Source organism: Castor canadensis, chromosome 4, assembly GCF_047511655.1.
Source record: "Castor canadensis chromosome 4, mCasCan1.hap1v2, whole genome shotgun sequence".
Taxonomy (NCBI): domain Eukaryota; kingdom Metazoa; phylum Chordata; class Mammalia; order Rodentia; family Castoridae; genus Castor; species Castor canadensis.
In genome coordinates, this window is record NC_133389.1 from 19,651,840 (window position 1) to 19,674,776 (window position 22,937).

Below are 22,937 nucleotides of genomic sequence, written 5' to 3' on the forward strand. Positions count from 1 at the left end.
GAAGGAAAATCTATACACCGTAAATGACATTATTGGGTCAATGAAAAATAGGAATCTTGGACAAGTATGAATGTTATATTTAATGTTAATTGGTTAACGTTGATAATGATACTGTGCTTAGGAAAAAGAAGGTAAGAAACTGCCTAGAAGTGTTTAGGGGTAAAGAAGTCTGATGTTACTATGTAATGTGTGTGTGTGTGTGTGTGTGTGTGTGTTGGGAGACTGCAAAAGGCACTGCAGACAGAGGATGGTCCTTGGTGTTGCTGTGTCTGTAGTATATATGTGCACATGTAAACACACACACACACACACACACACACGAGAGTACTGAGGATAAAGCAAATAAGATAAAGTATTAAAGGTGAATCACGTGAATGATACATTTTTTTCAAACAGATTACTAATGTGCAGGTGGTGTGTGCTTGCACAGATATTTCTATTTTATCTTTGTAAGAAGTTGCAGTAATTTGTGGTTATCTTACATACATTAATTCCAGACTTCCTATACAGATTAACTGTAGAGGGCAGCTTCTCTTTTGTGGGCAGAGATTTTAAAAATTACCTGCATGTTTTCTCCTGCCCTTTGATGTGGCTGTTCCCTTGTGGAAAGGGGACATGTGAACCACACAGTGCACTGGTTAAAACACCAAAATGGATGCAAAGCAGAGCTGGATTGCAATTCCAGCTTGCTACTTGTTAGTTGTATGCTGTCCATAAATTGTGTAACTGCCTTGCAGCCTCAGTGTCATCTTTAAATTGAGGATAGTAATGGCATTTGAATGAGGGTTCCAAAATTCAGTCCCGTCAACATTAGGGAAGATCTGACAGGCAGTTGGGGGATTGTGGCAACTGGGGGAGCACTTGATTACTCCAGGGACAGCCCCTGCTCAGCATCCTCCGATGACTGTCTTGCCCAACTGTTCAGATTTCCCAATTTAAGAAAATTTAGGAAATCTGGATTTTTTGCAAAACTAACAATATTTACTCCTTCTTTCCTTCCTTCCTTCCTTCCTTCCTTCATTCATTCATTCTTTCTTTCTTTCACTGGGATTTGGGGAGAGGTTTTTTTTTTTTTTGTCTTTTCTTTTTTGGTGCTGGGATCGAATCCAGGGCCTCACGCATGCTAGGCAAGCGCTGTACCACCGAGCTACATCCCAGCCCTCTTTCACTGGGATTTGAACTCAAGGCCTCATGCTTGCTAGGTAGGTGCTCTACCACTTGAACCACTTCACCAGCCATTTTTGTGTGTGTGTGTGTTGGGTATTTTAATAATAGGGTCTCACAAACTTTTTCCCCAAGCTGGGTTTGATCCTGATCTCTGCCTCCTGAGTAGCTAGGGTTATAGGTGTCAGCCTCCACTGCCTGGCCAACAGATTTTTTTTTTAAATATAACAAATGAAAACTTAAATAAGAAACCTTAGTGATGGGTAACTGCAGGTAGTGTTCGGGTGCCAAGGTGGTTCCTGGAACCCCACAAGTAGGGAGGAGATCACACAAGGCCACACTGGTAGAGCACAGAACTGGTGTCCAGGTACATAGGAGTCCCCTGCCATTGTCTGTCCCTGGCAATGCTTGCTGTTATGTTTTAGTTGGGGATGAATTGGAGCAGCACTGTTGGGACTCCTTAGAGAACATGAGAGATTTTGGATTCACTGTTTCTAAACACTGGTCACCTCTGCCCACTTTCTAAGCAGGTAGGAGTTAAACCCTCCCTTTGGGAGCTGGCCTGTGTAAACAGGTGAAGCAGAGCAGCTGACTAGGAGGGAGACTGGCCTCGGAGTCACAGATAGTGAGTAAATAATCAAGAATTAACTTGATTAAGAAGTGGGTATGAGTTTGCCAAGCCATAGAACATTTTTATCAAGGGTTTTCTTTTATCTTGGTTGGAAGCAGACTAGAAGATTCAGTCTCTTTCTAATCTTTCCCTCCTCAAATGTCAATGTGGTTTTATAATATATGACTTTTATATTTAAATAGGGCAATGATATAGAATGAGTTTCTTAAAGCAGTTCCAATGGGAGTGAAGACGAATATATAAATATGCTGAGCTCTGGGTTCTCCAATGTACAGTTACACATTGTTGATAAACAACCCAAGTCTATTTTTGTCTGACTGGTGTTGTATGTCTCCTGTTGGCAAGACACATACTGTAGAAGCAGAGGTGTCAAATGTAAAGACAGTTTTTATTTCTAAAAAATAGCACTTTCTCTTTCTGGAAATCCTACATGGATTCATCATGCTAAGATAAAGACCCGGAGATGCTTTGTTTGTATTATATTTTAAGTTCCAGAGTCTGGGTTTTCTGACGTTTCAGGAGCTCTGAAGAGGGTGGTAATGGATACACCACAGATAGCTTTGTCCTGAGCAGCTGCTAGAGTAAAATATTTAATGACTCTCTCACTACTAGGGTGACATTTTCCTGCGGCCCAAGCACATAGGTTATGAGCTAGGTATTCCCCTTCCTATTAATGATTCAACAAATGAAGGTAAATTTGAGCCCCAGTGTGGGCCGTAGTAACTTCTTAGCTGTTCTGAAGTGTCAGTTTGGTAGCGTGTTCTTTTTTGCAGTGTTGAAGCTGTCATGTAAGAATATCGATAGCTAATATTTCTAGTGCTTTCCTTTGAGTCAAATTTCATTCCATAAGCTTTGTATTTCCAGGGTCACTTCACCCTCCCAGCAACCTCAAAATGCAGGCACTATTTCTGGATATAGTGTCACTCACCTGTAATCCAAACATGTTGAGGACAGGAGGATCACGAGTTCAAGGCCAGCCTGGGCTACATGTCTCAAAACAAATAAAAAGCAGGCACTATTATTTTACTTATTTTGCAGATGGCAAATTGAGGAACATCTTATTACTTTATTTTCCCTAGAGCACACAGCTTTCTGGGACCTATGTTCTTTGCTGCAAAGCTGAAATGCCACTTTCTCATGGTCCAGTGAAATGACCTTGGCAACTGGAGAATGTGAACTTGGTTCTCATTTCAGTCATATGGCAACCAGCTCTGGCACCTTGACAATCAATGCTCTGCCTTTTCTCAGCCTCAGTTTACTCATCTTTAAATGGGGTATTGGTGATAATTTACTCCCATGCTGGGGAGAATAAAATGTAGTAAAGGGTGGGAACAGTGTTTGAGCTGGAAGGAATCTTAGCAATGAGAAATCATGATGCACAAAAGCCAGTAAATGCAGAAGTTTCTGCCGAGCCAAAGAGCAAGGACCATCCAGAATGGCCCTAACTTACAAAATATTACTGTTTTCTATGACACTTGCACACAATAAAATATTCAGACATGTTTCATTTCTTCTTAAAGAATCTCCCTTTAATTCCATGGAAAGTCTTCTTTAATAGCTGGATTCTCAAGGTAGGTCCCCGACTGCACAAAGCACTGGTCCCTTTGGAACCTATGTCACCAACGAGCAAATGTACACTACACTTGGTGACCTAATGGCAATATATTCCCTATGTGAAGGGCAGTTTTTGTTTCCTTGCCTTAAGTGAGGAAGATTTCAAACATAAACAACAGGACAGTGAGCCCCTCCACCCTGTTCATGTGCACAGCCAGTGTTATTTCATCTGTAGTAAACCCCTGTCCACTTCCTCCCTCCCCCAAAGCAAACACAGCCGTCACATCTTTTTGTTTAGTCTGGTTTTGAAATTTGGTTTCTTTCTACTTGTTCATTCCTTGCTGAAACCATAGAAGGCTGCTCGCTAAGCAGACTTTGAGGAAAGGGAAAATCTGATTTAAGTGGTTAGCTTTATAGTTGCAAATTCTTCCTTGGATGAGCCAGAATGATTTTGTTGTTGTTGCTTATTTTCTGGTTGGTTGTTTGTTTGTTTTTGAGGCAGGGTCTCACCATGTAGTCCAAACTGGTCTCAAATTTGCCATCCTCCTGCACCGCTGCCTCCTGAGTGTTGGGATTATAGACATGTATCATTTTGGTACCATAATGTACCATCATGCTTGTCTTAATGGGGGTCTTACTTATTTATTATGGTGGGTTTGAACTCAGGGCTTCACACTTGTAAAGCAGGTGCTCTACCACTTGAGCCACACCTCCAGTCCATTTTGGTCCAGTTATTTTAGAGATGGGGTCTCAAACTATTTGCCTGGGCTAGTCTTGAATTGAGATATTCCTGATCTCAACCTCCCAAGTAGCTAGGATTGCAGGGTAAGCCACTGGTACCTGGCTTAATTGGGGGTCTTTGGAGTGATCTCCTCTCTTGTGGTCTCGAAGTTATTTTTGTCTAGGAAATATAGGGCATCTTAAATGGCCATAGTTCTCTGCAACCTGACTGTGAGGGCAAGAGACAGTGTGATGAGGGGAGATGACCTTACAACCTGGTTATTTGGGTTCCTCTGCCTCTTGTGAGTGCTGAGAACCTGGATACAACATTGAATTCTGAACCTAATTCTTATTTAGTAGTTCTTTATTAAAGGTCTTCTGTGTGTCAGACACTGTTCTGGGTGGTAGAGATATTTCGAGAATAAAACAAAAATCATCTACTTTTCAGTATCATTGTATAGATCAAGTTTATTATGGGAAGCGAAGACCCTTTGCAAGCTAGGAAGTACAATATAAAGACTATTATTGCTTGATTTTTCCAACTCTGTTTTTCACTTGAAAACTTTAGTTCCCAAGTGTTCTAGTTCCCAAGTGTTCTAGGCTTACTGCTGTTCATAATAACTCCATTTCTATTGGGGGGGATTAGTATGAATCCTATGGGGTCTATGTGTCTTACTGCATTTCTGATGAAATGTATCACTAGATTCCTCACTCAGTGGTTAGCTGAGTCCCCTTTACATGAAACCAAGATAAAGTTTCCCAAGGATGTGTAAGCGAGGGGATAGAGGCTTAATAAGGATATTTTTCCCAAAAGTCCTGCAGGTGGTTAAATGGTAGAGCTAGGATTTTAGCCTCTGAGTCTTTGTCTCTCTTCACCCTTAACCATTTCTTGATTCTAACCCACTTGGGAAATAAGAGGAGTAGGGCATGGTCCTCAGCCCTTGGGATTTGCTCTCTGTTAGAGATAAAAAACAGCCACAATACAAGGCAGAATGCAAAGAATCAAGTGGGCTGTGAGTTCTTTGAGTGTAAATGACAAAGCCAGTACATGGGGACCTAAGGACCAGGAAAAGGAAGGAAGCTGTCATGCTGCCCTTGAGAATGACCCTGTGTCTGGCCAGAGGGTGGCTGGTCACCCTCTTGTAGGGAGTGAAACTCTACCAATTTCCATAATAGAACATAACGGAAATGATTTGTTGATAGCTTTTACAATCTGAAAAATCTCACAGAATCTGTCACAGCCATTTTCTGAGAGTCATTGATTCTGATTTCAGGATATGTTGAATATAATTGCATTTGATTTAGACAGCAAAATTTAAATCTCTTTCACAATGATTCCTTTCTCATCGATAGCCTAAGTTATTAATATCCAAACTGAACCAAGTTTGAGTCCTCGTGCGACGGGTGCAGACAGCACAGTGTGAGCTGTGTGGTCGCCCCCTGCCACATTGTTCACTGTGTGGGGCTTTAGTCTTTGGAGAACTAAGCTACACATTCAGCACGGATGCATCTCCAAGATGCAGGGGGAAAGGCAGGTGTGGACTCTTAGTATGGGGTGGATGAATGCCAGTGCCAAGTACAAGGACCGTCCTGCTTGGCAGGCCTAGAGAAAGAGGGTTTGGAGGTGGCCGATTTTATGGCCCAAACCCCAGCTTTGCGTCTTGAGTATAACTCGGCTTTTTATTGCTGCATATGCCAAGAGAGCAAGTGTTGTAACTCAGATATACTTGAAGGGATGGACATTATGTGAATTTAGCACCAAATCTATGTGGAGTGCTTTTAAAACCTGCTCTGTTAAGTTTTTAATTAGCTCCAGATGTCTGAAGTAAAGTTCGAGTCCATGTGACATTTGAAGGCTTGTCAGTTTTGTTTTGTTTTTTTCCTCAAGTCATGTAGTATGCAGGCACTTTGGTTTGTTCCTGACTTGGGTGTGCTGATTTGTGGATTATTTAAACCCCTCTTTTATTCTTGTTGCTCTTTGTTCTTACACTAATTCCATTTCCTTCCCTCTGTTCTAATAAAGCTGGAGAATCGACAGAACTAGTATGCTGAAATATCGAGTTCAGGCCAGATTTGCTCTTGTGAGGAGTTTATTAGCTGAGGGTTTGCTCAGGAAGGAGGAGTGGGTGGGCAGTCATGGGTTTGACAGGAGGGGAGACTCCTCTAGACAATTCTGCCACAGCCTGCTTCCTCCCCAGATCTATAAGGGACAATGACAGTGAGCCCTGTTTCCTATATAAAGGATTGAGTTTCCTGACGATTCAGAGTTCTATAGCGTGCCTTTGCCTAAATCAGATTAATTTCGGGGGAGTTTTTTTAGTTTAGTTGTATGTTAAATATTATAATGAAGAGTTTGTAATGGCATTAACAATAGTAAGATAAAATTCATTAATCATATGATAACACTAGAGTTCTTGGTCATTTGAGCTCATTTGCATTCAAGAAAGTCATTTTCATTTTATAGGGCATGGAGACTGAAGTCTGGGTTTGTGGAGAACAGGAAATGTGGAAGAGCAAAAAAAATTCAAAATGTTTTGGTTGGTAGTTTTACATTTTATTTCATTTCAGTGTAGAAAACAAACATGTATTCTCTCTGTACTGTACGTGCCTTTGTGTGGGGTGAGTGTAGGGTAGGCATTGTTAAATCAAACCCAGTCCTCGTCACCGTGTGCAACTGCTCCCAAAAATGTACACAGAGATTTTAAAAGGAAAGCAAATATTGATTGAGAGGAGAAAATAGCACAGTAGAAGAAAGTTCTGGAATGAATTGGCATTTTTCCTGGGGCCATGTTTTTAAAGAAATGGAGTAGAAAACTTATTTAATAGGCACTTTTTAAAAACCACTAAATATTTAGAAGCTGTTTTAATAAATGTTGGATGCTTTTATGGATGTATGTTTTCTTTTAAAATACAAATTGGAATAGATGTTTGGACAAGGCTTGTATTAGTCATCTGAATTTGAGCAGCTGGGTCCTTATTTGCATTAAATACCATTTGTTATTTCAGGTTATTCCCTGCAAATAACTCTTAGAATCTGGCAAACTGCAACAAACAAACAAAGTTTTACCATCAGTTAATTAATAGGGAAAGCAAAATGTGGTCATTTAGGTCTTAATTATACAATTTGTTACAAAAAGCTAGCCACAGCTTTTCCTTTTGTGTACACAGTCATGGGGGAAGATTGATTTTTGAGTTTTTAGTCACAGAGTAACTAAATTCTGGTACCAGATTGTAATATCCTCTGCCTACAGGAATCCCAGTCATTTAAAAGGTCACTCAAGTTTTAAAACTGCACACTGAAACCCCGTAACAAAGAACCACAAACTGAGTGGCTTAAATGATAAAAATATGTTGTGTCTCATTCTGGAGGCTGTACATTCAAGATCAAGGTGCCAGGAGGTCCACACTACCTCTGATAGTTCCTTGGCTTGTGGCCCCATCCTTCCAGTCTTTACACGTGTTCTCCTTCACATCTGTCTCAGTGTCCAAATTCCACAAGGACACTACTCATATTAGATTCTGTAACAGCCCTATTTCTAAATGAGGTGACATGCTGATGTACTAGTGTTAGGACTGCAACATGAATTTGGGGGTACACAGTTCCACCCATGGCTAGCAGTGTGATAGAGGGAACAGAGCCAGTTGGGAGTGGAAGCAGCAGTGGTGTTCCCTAAGTATTTGACATTTAGCATGGATAATTTTTAATAGCCCCTCCTGAATAGAACAAAATTGTTTTCCATAATCAATCAATCATAAAAGGAATCCAGGCAGTGCTATTTTCTTACATTGACCCTGAATTAATTTTTGAGTTTTTAGAGACAGGTAGAACTAGTTGTATACAAAAATGTTGAAATACAAACCAAACTCAGGAATGACTCTGTCACTCCTCTGATCAGAGAATGACAGAATTAAAGTAGGCAGTCTATTTCAAATTTTACTTAACCCTTCTGTTTCTTATCTTTATCTTTGTAACTTCAAATCTCCTGCATAGACCCAAGAATACATATTACCAGGGGATCAGAGACACTACTGACTGTGATCGTCCACAGACCCAGTCACCTTACCTGTGGCAGCAGTACGTGAAGCCTAGCCAGGGGTGGGGGCCTTATAACCAGGGATCCCTAGAATTAGCTTCCATAGACTCGAGTGCGTATTAAAGGATAAGTCATTTTTTAAAAAAATATTTATTTGAATCATATTTATGTATTATTACTGAGCAAACAAAACAAATCGAGCAGTACCTGCACAAAAGACACCTGGGGAGAGTGTACTTTATTGTTGATATTGCTCAATCACGTAATAATGAAATAATCAAATCAGATGACTTTCATGGTTTTGCTATTATTTTTGAATCCTCTATGGATGATGTAGCTCTGTATTGCCTGTAAACTGGTGGAGTAGCCCCGCTCCCTGCCTAGTGTCCACCCCACACTCTGTACTTCTTGCCTCACCGTGGCAGCTTGTTCCTAACTGGCTATGAGAGTTTGAACAAGCTCCCTGGGCTGGTGCAGTCGTCAGCAGATGCTTTACTTTCGAAAGTCATCATGCTTCAAATTGAAATTGTTACCCAAAGAGATATTTAAGAGAGATGGCAGAGATGGTGGCACCTTGGGAAAATGCCAGGCCAATCAGTGTGGGCAAGGTAAGGGTAGGTGGAGGGAGGCCACAAAAAACTGGAGCATGAACCCAGACAGCTGTGAGAACGACTTCCCACACACACTCCACAGGTACAAAAGTCATTTCACAGGAGGTCAGAGACCAGGATTTAGTGGATAGTAAAGAAAACTCTCCCGTCAGAGTGGGACATTCTCTTTAATATCCCTCTTCCTTCCTCAGTTTCCACATAGATAAACCCTTGAGTGGTGAAATGAGAGGTGTCAGGAATGCTGGGCACCCATTCCAGCTCCGGTGTAGACTTACCGGTACACCTTAGTTATTTGTCTCCCCAGCTGTAAACTGCATTAATTATATTTTCTCCAGCTTCCCCACAGTGATGTTATTAGGTACAATTAAGGCAGCAACTATAGTGTATGTCCTCGGGCAAAAATCCTGGCTTCTCATGTCAATTTTCTCATCTGTAAAATGGGGATAATAATTTGATCCTAGTCAAATGAAATAAGATGATACATGTCAAACTCTTAGCACAGAGCCTGGTGTACTGACTGTGTCTTCAGCCTTCTAAAACACTTACCAGCCCCATCCATGAAAAAACATTGAGAGTTAGAGAAGTGTTACCAAAAGTAATGTGTTATTGTGTGTAATAATACCTTATGATGTATTATCTGAAGCAATACTAGAATTCCCTGAACCTGTCAGATACTTGGGAGAAACTTAGACCCACTCCTGTTAATTGCTCAAAATCTGAAAGCCTGAACAGGCAGATCTTCCAAACCAGATACAAGTATTTTTGCAGGACACGCAGAGTGTTAACCATGTGTTTGCAGCATGATCTGGTCCAAAACTCAGGGCGTGAACTCTACTGTCTTGGAAGAGTTTGTAATCAAAGCTGGCTTTCAGTCCAGCAAGGACACAGTGATAAATATCAGATATGCTTCTTGTCTCTTAGACTTCTGGGATCTGGAATTCGTGATGGTATTAACTTTTGGATGAAAAGAGAAGGGAGGCTGTGTTGAAGGGCTGAAGACATTCAGGGATGCACGGGGAGGTCTAAGAAAGGCACCATGTAGGTTCCCTGATTATGCTCGGTGTGCCAGTTACACAGTGTCCCTTTAAATTCTGAGCTGTATTTACATTTGTATTTTCAGTTGAAGCCATGGCTTTGGGTGTGGATCACTAAAGAAGGATTGAGCAGGATCACTAAGGAAAGTTATTAACTCTTAAAGTAATCTTTGTAGTGACAAAAGACACTGTACCTTTGTCTAGGAACTGGAGGCCAGCTGTCTTTAGTAGACGAAGCAGGGACATTTAGCACAGGTCAGCGTTTGGAAATCTTCATTGGCACATGCTCTGAAAGATAAGCACAGACTGAATTTCACACAGCCTGTGATCCTTAGAGAGAGAGTCCCAGAGAATTGCACTGGGAAGCTACACTACAAGGGATAAAAGCCGCTAGTTTCATCTTTCCTGCCTTGCCATGCAAACCATTCCTGCTACAAGCTCTGAGACTACCACTGGATGAAACCAACCATTTTTGTTTCGGTAGTCATTTGCAGAGAGAATGATATTGACAAAGCTTGGGAGGCTTAATCCTGACATCCTGCTGCAACTTTTCTCCCGTGTGGAACAGCACTGTGACCGTCCATAAGGAATTTGTCAAGTTTCCTCATCTGTAAAATGGGGATAATAATTTGGGGACAAACAGACCTGGTTGAAATTCATCCAAGCTTGCAATATGAGGATAGTCCCTTCTTTTTGAGTGTGTTATAAAGATTTCCTAAAATGTACTCCATATACAAGCAACTGCCCGATAGTCTAGATATAAGGGGTGGAGAGGTAGCACTGCTTGCTGATTATTTGAGAAAGCAAAACAGAATTGTGAACCTTCTCTCAGTGCAAATATTCCATCCCCAAATACACATATATACTTATTTATTTAATTTGTGGTATATTCTACCACTGAGCCACAGTCCCAGCCTCACATGTGTTATTTATAAAACTGTAGTAATAGGACAAAATTTTTGATTTCTGCTACTCCATTTAATATTGAAATGCATTTTCTACCCCTTTTTTTGAGGGGGGTGGTACTGGAGTTTGAACTCAGGGCTTCCCAATTGCTAGGCAGGTGCTCTACCACTTGAGTCGTGCTTCCAACCCCTTTTTGCTCTGGTTATTGTGGTAATATATATTTTGCTTTTTGCCTAGGCTGACCTGGACCAGGATCTTCCTATTTTACACTTCCCATTATGGCTGGGATAACAGGTGTGTGCCACCGCACCCAGCTTTTTTCTGTTGAATTGGTCTTGTGAATTTTTTGGCCAGGCTGGCCTGGAACCATGATCTTTCCAATATCAGCCTTCTGCTGGCTGGAATGACGGTGCCACTGCACCAGCTAATTGGCTGGAATGGGGTCTTGCATAGTTTTTGCACAGGCTGGCTCAAACTGTGATCTTTCTGATCTTAGCCTCCTAAGTAGCCAGGGAGATTACAGGCATGAACCACCAACCAGTGCTAACTCTACTGCTGCCATTTTAAATGGCTACACTGAAATCATAAAAATGTGTGTGTGTGTTAGAGAGAGGGAAGGATGGAGAGGGAGGAAGGCAGGGAAGGAGAGAGAGAGAGAGAGAGAGAGAGAGAGAGAGGGAGAGAGACATTCACTCATCTTTGCCAGAGCCAGCATTAGACACCACCACTGAATATTGTCAATAGGCATGAAATGGTGTCTATGTTTTTATCAACTTGCCTTCCCATGATTACCAGTAAGAGTAATCTTTTCCCCGTGTGTTTATCATTCTTTTGTGTGTGTGTGTGTGTGTGTGTGTTTATCATTCTTGTTTACTTACCCCATCAGCCACTTCTACCCTTTATTGAAACAAGCTGTTCCTATTAAATCTGGATGAGGAATATAAACTGTCTCTTTGGAAATGGAAAGTTTTTAGGCTTATGTTTAGTTCTGGAAATCTATGCCAATTCTTACATCATTCTACAGTGCAATCTGTGTATCAATAGCTTGATGACTTTTCCAACACGAAGCCAACTTCACAGGCTTCTTACCCTGGAGGCTTTTTTTTCCCCGTAGCTGTCCATTACAAAGCCCCTTTGATTTTACATTATTTAAACATGAATATAATTTAAAAGCCTAAAAAAAAAAAAACCCCTATTTTCAATGTCAATAGTAATGGAGTAAAAATGGGGCTATTGTCCCTAACCAGTAAGGATAAAGCTTGACTACAAAAATAGCAGTGATTTTTCTCCTGGTAGCTTTCATTATTTATTATAAAAGTACATTGCGTTATGGGTTGAGGCTGAGACTCCAAAATAAACATTTGGGGAGTTTTGGCATTTTTGTCCTCTGGGAACCAGTTCTAGTCTTCTGCGTACTTTTTCTTCTCAGTTTTCCAGACAAAAGAATGGCAGCCCCACCCTGTCTTGATTTTAAACACATTTTTCTGAGTTGCCACTACCCTAATTCTGCCCGTTTTCCTTCTGGCTGCAGCTGACTTCCCACACCAAGGTCATTACTGATGATTGTGGCTGCAGAGGTAAATGGTAAGACGGAACCACATGGTTCTATAGTTGGAAACTCAGTGACCAGGCACTACTCAGTGTCCAGTATGGCTTCTGAATGCTCTGCCTGCCCGGCTGTCACCCTCCCACACTTTGCCCTCTAGCATGTAACACTGTGTGGATCACATTTTTCTCCTGGCAGACACCTTCAGTGTTGCTCTCAGGCCTTGAAATGAAGCCTTATAAAGGCCATATGGGCTAGGGGAGATGACTCCAGCCAGCCACTCTGCTCTTGTACCCCTAGGCAGTGCCTGGCCTTTCTATTGTACCCACCTGCCTCTGAGGCTGTATTAGAGATAGTCCTCATCCTGAAAAATCCCCTCCCATCCACCTTGAGCCTGTCATCAATTCTGTGACTCCCACATCATCCTGCTCAAAAACACCTAGGAAATAATGATGATTTATAATATAAATTGGGAAGCATTCTAACTTTTACAACTTGTTGATGTAGGATCGAGCTGCCTATGGACTGCAAAGTTTGATTTATTTGACTGAAATTCTTTATTTCCTTTGTTTAGATTTTTCCTCGTGATCTAAGTAGGTGATATAGTTTGCATTTTAAATGTCCCTCAAAGATCCATGTGTTAAAGGCTTAGCCCCTAAACCCATGGCCCTATTGGGAGGTGGTGGAACCTTTGGGAGGTGGAGTCTAGAAAGAAGAATGTTAGGTTACATTGGGTTCCTTCATGTCCTGAAGTGGATATTAGGACTCCAGTCTCTTCCTGTCTCTTTCTTTCACTTCCTGGCTACCATGAGGTGAATAAGCCTTCTCTGACATGTATTCCCACCATTATGTGCTGACTTGCCACAAGCCCAAAATGAACAGACCAACCAACCATGGACCAAATCTTCCAAAACTAAGCCAAAGCAAATCTTTCCCCTTTTTAAATTGATTGGTGTCTTGGGAAGCTGACTGACACAGTAGTGTGTGGAAGGAGGGAAGTAGTTGATGTGGGGAAGAGGGGAACAGGATTCAATGCTTCCTGGACAGAGCTTGAATTGCAGTCTCAGTTCATGTGTTCACTATACCATTCAGCACAGAGTCCAGATATGTGAGGAGAGGACCACACCCAATCTGATGTTACCACCTAGGAGCTAAATAACCCTAGGCAGTCTCCTATCACCACCTCAGTTATCTCGCTGGTAAAATGACAAAGATAATACCTCACAAGTCACCCCAGAATATTGTATGGGATAATGTGTATACACTCCCCAAGAAGGAGTCATCATTGCTAGAATATGAGAGTTGGACTAAGAGTTTATCCCAAGATGAACAAGCTGCTCTTCTGAAAGGTCAAAGTGTCAAGGTTTGCCCTGCACCTTTTCCTGTGGTTACTTTTGAGGTTGAGCAGTGGGGAATGGTGGCCCGTTTTCCTTGGTGGCAAAGGGATCTGGGGTAGGCTTCTGAGGAACAGAAGGCTTTTCTGCCCTGGGTAAAGGTCCTGGCTTAGTTGTCCCTGCAATGGTGGTGTTCATGGTCCCTTCATTGTACATTAGTCATCCCAGGCTTGGGTTTGGGGGAAAATAGGAAATGTAATCCTATTTGTGTTAGGGCCTGTAATTATGTTGTTCCCATAACAATAAAAAGTTTACATTTAATCTAGATCTTAGACATATTTTATTACCATTGCTTCAAGACATTCTTTGTCCTCTACAAGGAAAACTATACACTTCTGAAGAAAGAGATTGAGGAAGACTATAGAAAGTGGAGAGATCTCCCATGCTCATGGATTGGTAGAATCAACATAGTAAAAATGTCGATACTCCTAAAAGTAATCTACATGTTTAATGCAATTCCCATCAAAATTCCAATGACATTCATTAAAGAGATTGAAAAATCTACCATGAAATTTATATGGAAACACAAGAGACCATGAATAGCCAAGACATTACTCAGTCAAAAGAACAATGCAGGAGGTATCACAATACCTGACTTCAAACTGTATTACAAAGCAATAACAATAAAAACAGCATGGTACTGGCACAAAAACAGACATGAAGACCAGTGGAACAGAATAGAGGACCCAGATATGAAGCCACACAACTATAACCAACTTGTTTTTGACAAAGGAGCTAAAAATACATGATGGAGAAATAGCAGCCTCTTCAAAAAAAAACTGCTGGGAAAACTGGTTAGCAGTCTGCAAAAAACTGAAACTAGATCCATGTATATCACCCTACACCAATATTAACTCAAAATGGATCAAGGTTCTTAATATCAGACCACAAACTCTAAAGTTGATACAGGAAAGAGTAGGAAATACTCTGGAGTTAGTAGGTATAGGTAAGAACTTTCTCAACGAAACCCCAGCAGCACAGCAACTAAGAGATAGCATAGATAAATGGGACCTCATAAAGCTAAAAAGCTTCTGTTCATCCAAAGAAATGGTCTCTAAACTGAAGAGAACACCCACAGAGTGGGAGAAAATATTTGCCAACTATACATCAGACAAAGGACTGATAACCGGAATATATAGGGAACTTAAAAAACTAAACTCTCCCAAAACTAATGAACCAATAAAGAAATGGGCAAGTGAACTAAACAGAAGTTTCTCAAAAGAAGAAATTCAAATGGCCAAAAAACACATGAAAAAATGCTCACCATCCCTAGCAATAAAGGAAATGCAAATTAAAACCACAATAAGATTCCACCTCACCCCTGTTAGAATAGCCATCATCAGCAACACCACCAACAACAGGTGTTGGCGAGGATGCGGGGAAAAAGGAACCCTCTTACACTGTTGGTGGGAATGTAGACTAGTACAACCACTCTGGAAAAAAATTTGGAGGCTACTTAAAAAGCTAAACATTGATCTACCATTTGATCCAGCAATACCACTCTTGGGGATATACCCAAAAGACTGTGACACAGGTTACTCCAGAGGCACCTGCACACCCATGTTTATTGCAGCACTATTCACAATAGCCAAGTTATGGAAAGAGCCAAGATGCCCCAGCACTGACGAATGGATTAAGAAAATGTGATATCTATACACAATGGAATTGTATGCAGCCATGAAGAAGAACGAAATGTTATCATTCGCTGGTAAATGGATGGAATTGGAGAACATCATTCTGAGTGAGGTTAGCCTGGCCCAAAAGACCAAAAATCGTATGTTCTCCCTCATATGTGGACATTAGATCAAGGGTAAACACAACAAGGGGATTGGACTTTGAGCACATGATAAAAGCGAGAGCACACAAGGAAGGGTTGAGGATAGGTAAGACACCTAAAAAACTAGCTAGCATTTGTTGCCCTTAACGCAGAGAAACTAAAGCAGATACCTTAAAAGCAACTGAGGACAATAGGAAAAGGGGAACAGGTACTAGAGAAAAGGTTAGATCAAAAAGAATTAACCTAGAAGGTAACACCCACGCACAGGAAATCAATGTGAGTCAATGCCCTGTATAGCTATCCTTATCTCAACCAGCAAAAACCCTTGTTCCTTCCTATTATTGCTTATACTCTCTCTACAACAAAATTAGAGATAAGGGCAAAATAGTTTCTGCTGGGTAGTGAGGGGCGGGAAGGAGGGGGGAGTGGGTGGTAAGGGAGGGGGTGGGGGCAGGGGGGAGAAATGAACCAAGCCTTGTATGCACATATGAATAATAAAAGAAAAAAAAAAGAGATTCTTTGTCTAATTACAGCTGTCATCAGGCTGCCAGATTTTACTCTCAAGAGCACTGGGCAGATTCCAAACAAGGTGTAGCATATGTGGACTGACCAGGATTAAAAGAGAAGATTTCTGCTGCCTTTTAGACGAGGGCTCTGGAATAGCTTGGAAATAATGGTGGCCACAATCATCACCTTGTCATAGAATTGTGATTGATGGTGTGTTTGTTAGTGACCTATACCTGCACGTGCTTTCCATCAAATACTCCAGATTGTAGCAGCTTAAACTAACACAGCTTAGGGAACAAGTGTCTGAGCACACCTTAGCCAGATCCTCTCAAATGTGGCCTGAGGTCTCATCTGAAAGTAGGACTGAAGAAGGATCTGCTTTCACGTCCATGTAGTTGTTGGCAAAATTCCTTAAGGGCTGATGGACTGAGGGCCCCAGAGCTTGCTGGTGGTTGCAGTCCCACTCTATCTCTTGTCAGTGACCTCTCCTCTCCATAAGGCAGCCACTTCATCAGAGCCAAGAAAGGGGTGAGTCAACTGGCAAGAAGGAGGTCACAGGGTTTGCTAGCCCACGCATAGATGTGACATCCCATTGCCTGTGCCATAATCTGTTGCTTGGAAGCAAGGCACCATGTCAACCCCATACTCATGGGGAAGAGACTGTACAGGGTGTGAACAACCACAAGGTGAGATCACTGGAAGCCACTTTAGACTCTGTGTGCTGGAGTTATTTTATTTTATTTACTGTAGAATATATAACATATAGAAATATAAAACACATACCTTTATAGCATGATACATGTTATATTAAATATTTTATAAGTATATTACATATTTTACAAAAATTTTTTGTTTTATTTTGATAGATTGACCAAGCAGTAGATCCAAGTTCCTTCGGTTTTTGTTTTTTGTTTGTTTTTTTTTTGTGATGGGAGGGAGGTTCTAGGGTTTGAACTCAAGGCCTAAGGCCTAGGGCTTTACCACTTAGCCACACCCCTGGCACAGCATTTGCTTTGATAATAATAATGATAAAGTGAAGTGAGAAAAGCACATTTCAGAACTACCCTCCCTACTTTTTTTTCTCTTCTTTTTGATTTTTTTGAAACAGAGTCTCACTGTTTAGCACAGCCTGGCCTGTACTCCTAATCTTCATGCCTCAGGCTCCCTTTGCCAGGAATACAAGTAAGTCCACCACAGAACACTCTTTCTCAGTGATACTTTTCAAGCTACAAATGATGATGATGGATGAACAAAAATGAATATAGTGAGTCTTTCTGACTGGGTCTCTCTGGACTCAAATCAAGTCATACAACAAAGATGTTATTGACTGGGGGCCTTGGACCTATTCACCTCTGGGTTCCCATTGCTGTTATGGATGAAGACAGATCTGTCTCCCCAAGTAGTGGCCAAGTTCATTTTTTTGTTCCTATTTTCCTTCATTTAAATCTAGAAATCTTGTTATAGCAACAAAACTTTTTGTTTTTATTACTTTAACTTCAGGATCCTATTGTTGCAAAGGCAGAGCTGTAATTCCCTCTTGTGTAGGTTCGTTACCCTTTCTCTCTCCTTCAGTGCCCCCTCCCCTGAAAAGGGAGTGGAAAATTCCATTCATTTATTCACTTCATAGGTGTTTGGCAATCAGGTACTTAAATGATGGATGTTAGAGGTTCAAGTTTGGAAATCCTGCCGTGTACCCCTGTTGTCTTCTAGGGCTTATGACTAAGAAAGTTGGGTGAATGTTGCAGAGAGCCAGATCGAAATGAAGCACCACTTTCTTATGAGCTAGAAAATCCTAATACCAAGCTCTGGTACAAATGATGCCTTTTGGTTTCTACTATTCCCCAATACCTTGCTCTTTTTAGGTGGGTCTGCAGGAAAAGTCTGTGGTCTTCTAACCAACCAGACAGCTAGTTGGTGGCGGGACATTCCAGGAGAGAGAAGGAAGACTGGCACTGTTAGAAGGCAGAGTCATTATGGGGTATTGACCACATGAAGATGGTAAGGGAGCTAGAGCAACCCATGCAAAGACCTGAGCATTAAATCAGAGAAATATAGAAGCCCTATGTGTTAGTCAGCTTTCCATTACCATAACAAAACACTTGAGATGGTCTTACTTAAAAAGTGGTTTATTTAGTACACAGTTTGGGGAACTCAAAGTCCCAATGCCATGGTGCAGGCTCTGGTGGGGATTCCCCCATGGTTGCATCACTTCATGGTGGATTGCGATGGTGGGAACATGTGCAATAGTGAGGCTCAGGCTTTTCTAACACTCTCAGAAGAACTAACCACAGCCCTGTGAGAAATATCTCAATCCTTTTGAAGGGTGCAGGCCTATTGACCTAAGAACCTCCTACTAAGCTCTACCTCTTAATGGTCCCAGCCTCCAACACATGGAATGTTAGGGACACAACCACATCCATACCGTTGCACATACTGGTAATCAAGCAGGCTGTGACCACTGCATGTATTAAGGTCCTCCGGGGAAGGGGCGAATAAGTGTTGGGCAGGGGGCTCAGGAGTGGTGATGGATTTAGTCTTTGAGTCTGTATCTTAAAAATCTTTATTTTTCGAGAACAAGGGGAGGCAGAGATGAGAATGGAATTTAACACTTACATCCTATCCACTACCTATTAGATATTGCTAGGGACTTTTGTAGCATTAGTTATCTAAGTTAACCCTTGAAATATAGGAAAGGTGAATATTCTCCCTCCTCTCACTTTTCCTTTCCTACCTGTGAGAAACATAAGCTTCCAAAATTTTAAGTAATACTCTGAAGTTATAAACTCGTGAATAGTAGAGTCAAGGTTTGAATCCACGCCCATGTTTTGTCCATAAGTCATCCTGCCTCAGCCCAAGCAGCTGGCCCACTCTCCAGCAGTGGGTGGCTATGGCATGAACTAGGGGACCAACAGTACTCAGCTGAGGAACATTCTGACTGTTTGTCACTGGAGCATGACCGTAAAGTCATTCGTCATCCCTGAGACCCAGCTGTTTCCTGGTGGCCTATTGTATGTCCCAGTCATGTGGAACTGACCCATATCTTTTGAAAGTGGACCTGCTACAAATCCACACATATCCCTACTGGACATTGTTCATTCTGTGTTGAGCACGTGTATCAGGATTTAAATGCTCAGTAACTATTTTAACCCTCCAGTCCCTTGAGAGGCTGACTTTTCTGCCATCTCTGCTGTGCTGAGACCTGGAATGTCATTACCCTAAGGGCTGGGACATTTGGAGGACAATGTAGGTGGATTTGATTGGAACGAGGTCCATTTGTGTTACTAGTCAGGAAGGCTGTTTACTTTTTTCAATGTAAAATTATGTATTTATTTGATAAAATCATAATATTTAGTCCAATACTGGAGTCAAATAAGGCTGGCGTACATCTTAAGCAGTGATATGTTTATGTAGCAATTTGAAGCCTATACAAAAACTAAACAGTTTAGTAGTTCCCTATGGCTAGGCCAATTAAGGAGAGTTTCTAAACATCTATGACCAGAAAAATCCTTGTATGCTACATCACATTGAGGAATTCTTCCTAAATGCTGGTAAATCTTTTGTCTGCTTGCCATATTTATTCACTTTTGTTCCCTGTCCCCCACTGGCTCCCCCAGGGCCTCACACATGCTTGGCAAGCACTCTGTCACTTGAGCCACGCCCCCAGCCCATGCTTTTTCTTCCAATGCACAATCATAAGTACATAGATTAATGATAACATTGCTGTATTGAATTGGCCATAGACGCATGACAAGGTGCAAATAGCATTCTTTCACAAAGGGGAAATGATGGTGTGCACTCCTACTAGCATTTAAAGCTATGCGTCTTTCTTAGTTACATAGCTTTGAAACAATTGAAGGGGTAATTGCCCCCCACATCAGTAGGGCATGCCCCCCACATCAGTAGGGCAGCTCTACCACTACACCTGGTAGTTTGGTTCACATTCCCAAAGCAGACATGCTTTACACAGGCTGATGTCAATTTTTCTCTGGCTGGAGACACTGTTGTTGACTACTTGTTTGGTTGATGTCTTTTATTACCTTTCACTGTAATCCAGGAGTCAACAGACTTTCTCTATAAAGGGCCCGATAGTAAGTAGTTCAGACTTTGAGGCCATATGGTCTCTGTAGCAAATACTGTGTTCTGCTCTGCCTTGTACAAAAGAAGTCTCAGACAATGACTAAATGAATGGGCAAGGGTCTGTTCCAATAAAGCTTTAGGGAAACAGGCAATGGGCCAAGTTTAGTCTGGACTTAGTGTTTACCAACTGTTGTCTAGACGATTAGCCCCTCCAGGACAGAGGCAAGATGGCTTCCTCTGTGGCAGACAGTGTGCCAGGGGCTGGCTTACATAATAAGTAAGAAAGACAGGTCCTCACCTTCAATAACTTCAATATTTTACCAGAAGCCTTGCTTAGTTTTGTGTGCAGGGCAAAATCTTCAGCAATACATTTTTGGTGGCTTGAATGAGTCAGATTCTACAATAGCTCCATCTTGTAGGACTTCTGAACTTGGCTGTTCCTTTCTTCCCTCCTCACTGCCCTCAAGCTTTTATCCTTCCTCCAGTGACTACTGGAACCTGTTACTGAGTAGTAGGTATGAACTGTGGGGAGAGGGCAGCAGACAACTCTCAAAGCTCTCAAGGACTTCACTGAAGGCTGACTAGCTCCGTTTCCAGGTCTTTGAATGTCACTGTGATGTGCTGAGTACTCTCAGGCTGGGATCTGCTCCTTGTTAGAGCTTGTGGTCTAGTGGGAGAGGCAGATGATAAGTAAGTAAAAGCAAGCATATATTTATAAACTGTGGTATGTACTAGGAAGGAAACAGAAATGTCAGTGGTCAGGAAACCAGTGGTAGCAGAAGATGGCAGATACCAGTTCAATGCAATCAAGTAAGAAGAGACTTTAAAGTTGAGGTCAAAAAAATGAGAAATGGTTGTTCAAGGAACTAGGAGAAGAGCGTTTCACCAGTACAAAGAGCATGTGCAAAGTCCCTGAGGAAGGAAAGTCTTGTTTGCTTCAGGACATGAAGGCAGGACCACGGGCAGTAGAGTAGTGAATGAGAGGGAGGCTGTAGGAGTGTGCAGAGCTCTCTGTGCAGGTCTTATCCTGATGACCTTACCTAACCTTAAGTGCTTACTTAGAGGCCCTATCTCAAAGACCTAAATCCAGTCATATTGCAGGGTGTGGGCTTGAGAACATATGAATTGGGGAATTTGGGGCCCCAATTCAATCCATAACACATAAGAAAGGACTAAGCAGAAGACTGGCTTGATTCTAGTGGTCATATAGAAGTTAGTTGTGGGAAGTCCAGTAAGAGGCATCTGTAGCCTTTGGTAAGAGAGACCATAGTGACCTGAATTGGGTTGGTTGCCATGGAAACGAAAAAACAAGGAAGGATTGGAGGTATGTGTGGGATAGCCAAGACTAGCCTTGCTGCTTCTCTGGCTGTCTTCTACAGTTTACTTATTGGTGTCCCTCAGAGGCCTGGAAGTCACTAACTGGCCCTGTTCCCAGGCCCTGATGTTGCTTTGCACCTCAAAGGTGCTCAGTTGTTGCTGAGTAATGCACACCTGTGTCCAATGGGCTGCAGGTGTGCACACTGATAAGCGACACATCCATCCTATCTTTAGTGCCCACTTACAAGGATCACGGTTTAGACCAGGAAACCTTCCTTAAGTCATTTGGGGCTCCAGAGAAGGGATTCGTTTTCAGCTCTTCTTTGATAAAGTAACAGCTACATTATTCTTGTGTGTGCCTCTCCTACACTACCTCTCCCGCCCCAGAGCAGGTGACTTGCTGCTCAGCTTGGAGCTCTGGGTGGTTCGGGGTTAGTGACTCGATGCCTTGCTTACTTTAGATCACGTGCATGTGGAGTGTCATCGTGCTTGTCTGTTTCATCCCTTAAACTTGAAGAACTGGATGCAGTCCTAACATGGAAAATAAACTTCCAGACGCTTGGTGGTTTAGGGGAGTGGTGAAAATGATTGCTTACCAAGTGTTTCTGAAGCGTGTGCTTAGTACCACTGAACTCCACATTTAAAAATGGCTGCTATGTTTTGAGCATTTCCTCTACAATGTGTGTGTTAAAAACTTAATCCCCAAAGTCATATGTAAAAGGTATTTGGAGGTGGGGCCTTTGGGAGATGGTTTGGATTAGATGAGATCCCGAAGGCCCTCTCTCCACCTTGTGGCAATGGCGGCTTTCCAAGAAGAGGAAGCGAGGCCCCAGCTGGCTTGCTTGCGCTCTCTGACCAGGTGATGTCCTGTTCACGTCATGATGCAGTAGAGACCCTCACCAGATGTCTGAGCAGCTGGCATCATGCACTTGGACCCCTCAACCTCTAGGGCTGTGAAGTCCGTACACCCCTATTCATTACTAATCAACTAGTCTCAGGGAACTTGTATATAGCAACAGAAACTAAGGCAATGGTTAAATGGAAAAATTTGTTATGTAGATTTTATCACAATAAAACCCATCTGTGTAGGTGCTTTCAGACTTTTCAATAGCCTGTGGAGAGCCTGGATCCTAACTGCTACTTAGTGGCTGAGCTTATCTCCTTATCTGTATGAGGGGATAATAATATCTAACCCATAGTGCTGCCCAGCTCTGTACACAGTAGGAGCTCAATAAATAGTAACCATTTTATTACATTTATTTGTTTGAGACAGGATCTTGCTTTGCAGCCCAGGCTAACCTGGAGCTCTCCGTATAACCGAGGCTGGTCTCAAACTCAGTCCTCCTGCTCTACCTTCTGAGTGCTGGGACTGCAGGCGTGCACCACCATGCCTGGTTTTATTTCTATTATTTATATTTTGAAAGTTTTCTGTTGAAAGTTTTGCATTTAAGACTTTGGGAATTTTTTGAAAATGTATTACAGTTAAATATTAACTAAAGCATTTGATGCCACTGTGTTATAAAACCACACATCAGGCTAATAAGCACAAATAAAATACCAACTAATAGTCATTTATAAGCCCACAGAAAATCCTAAAAGAGGGAACATGCTTTACTCTTCAATAAAAAACAAAGCAAAATAAAAGAGCTAAAAATGGCCATTTGC

The 22,937-nt window shown here is 41.8% G+C and overlaps 1 protein-coding gene across 1 annotated transcript in view; it reads left to right on the forward strand.

Annotated features, from left to right (window-relative positions):
* Atp8b1 (ATPase phospholipid transporting 8B1) overlaps window positions 1–22,937 on the forward strand; it is a 122,887-nt gene that overhangs the window by 34,685 nt on the left and 65,265 nt on the right. The gene's annotated exons all lie outside the window — the stretch shown is intronic.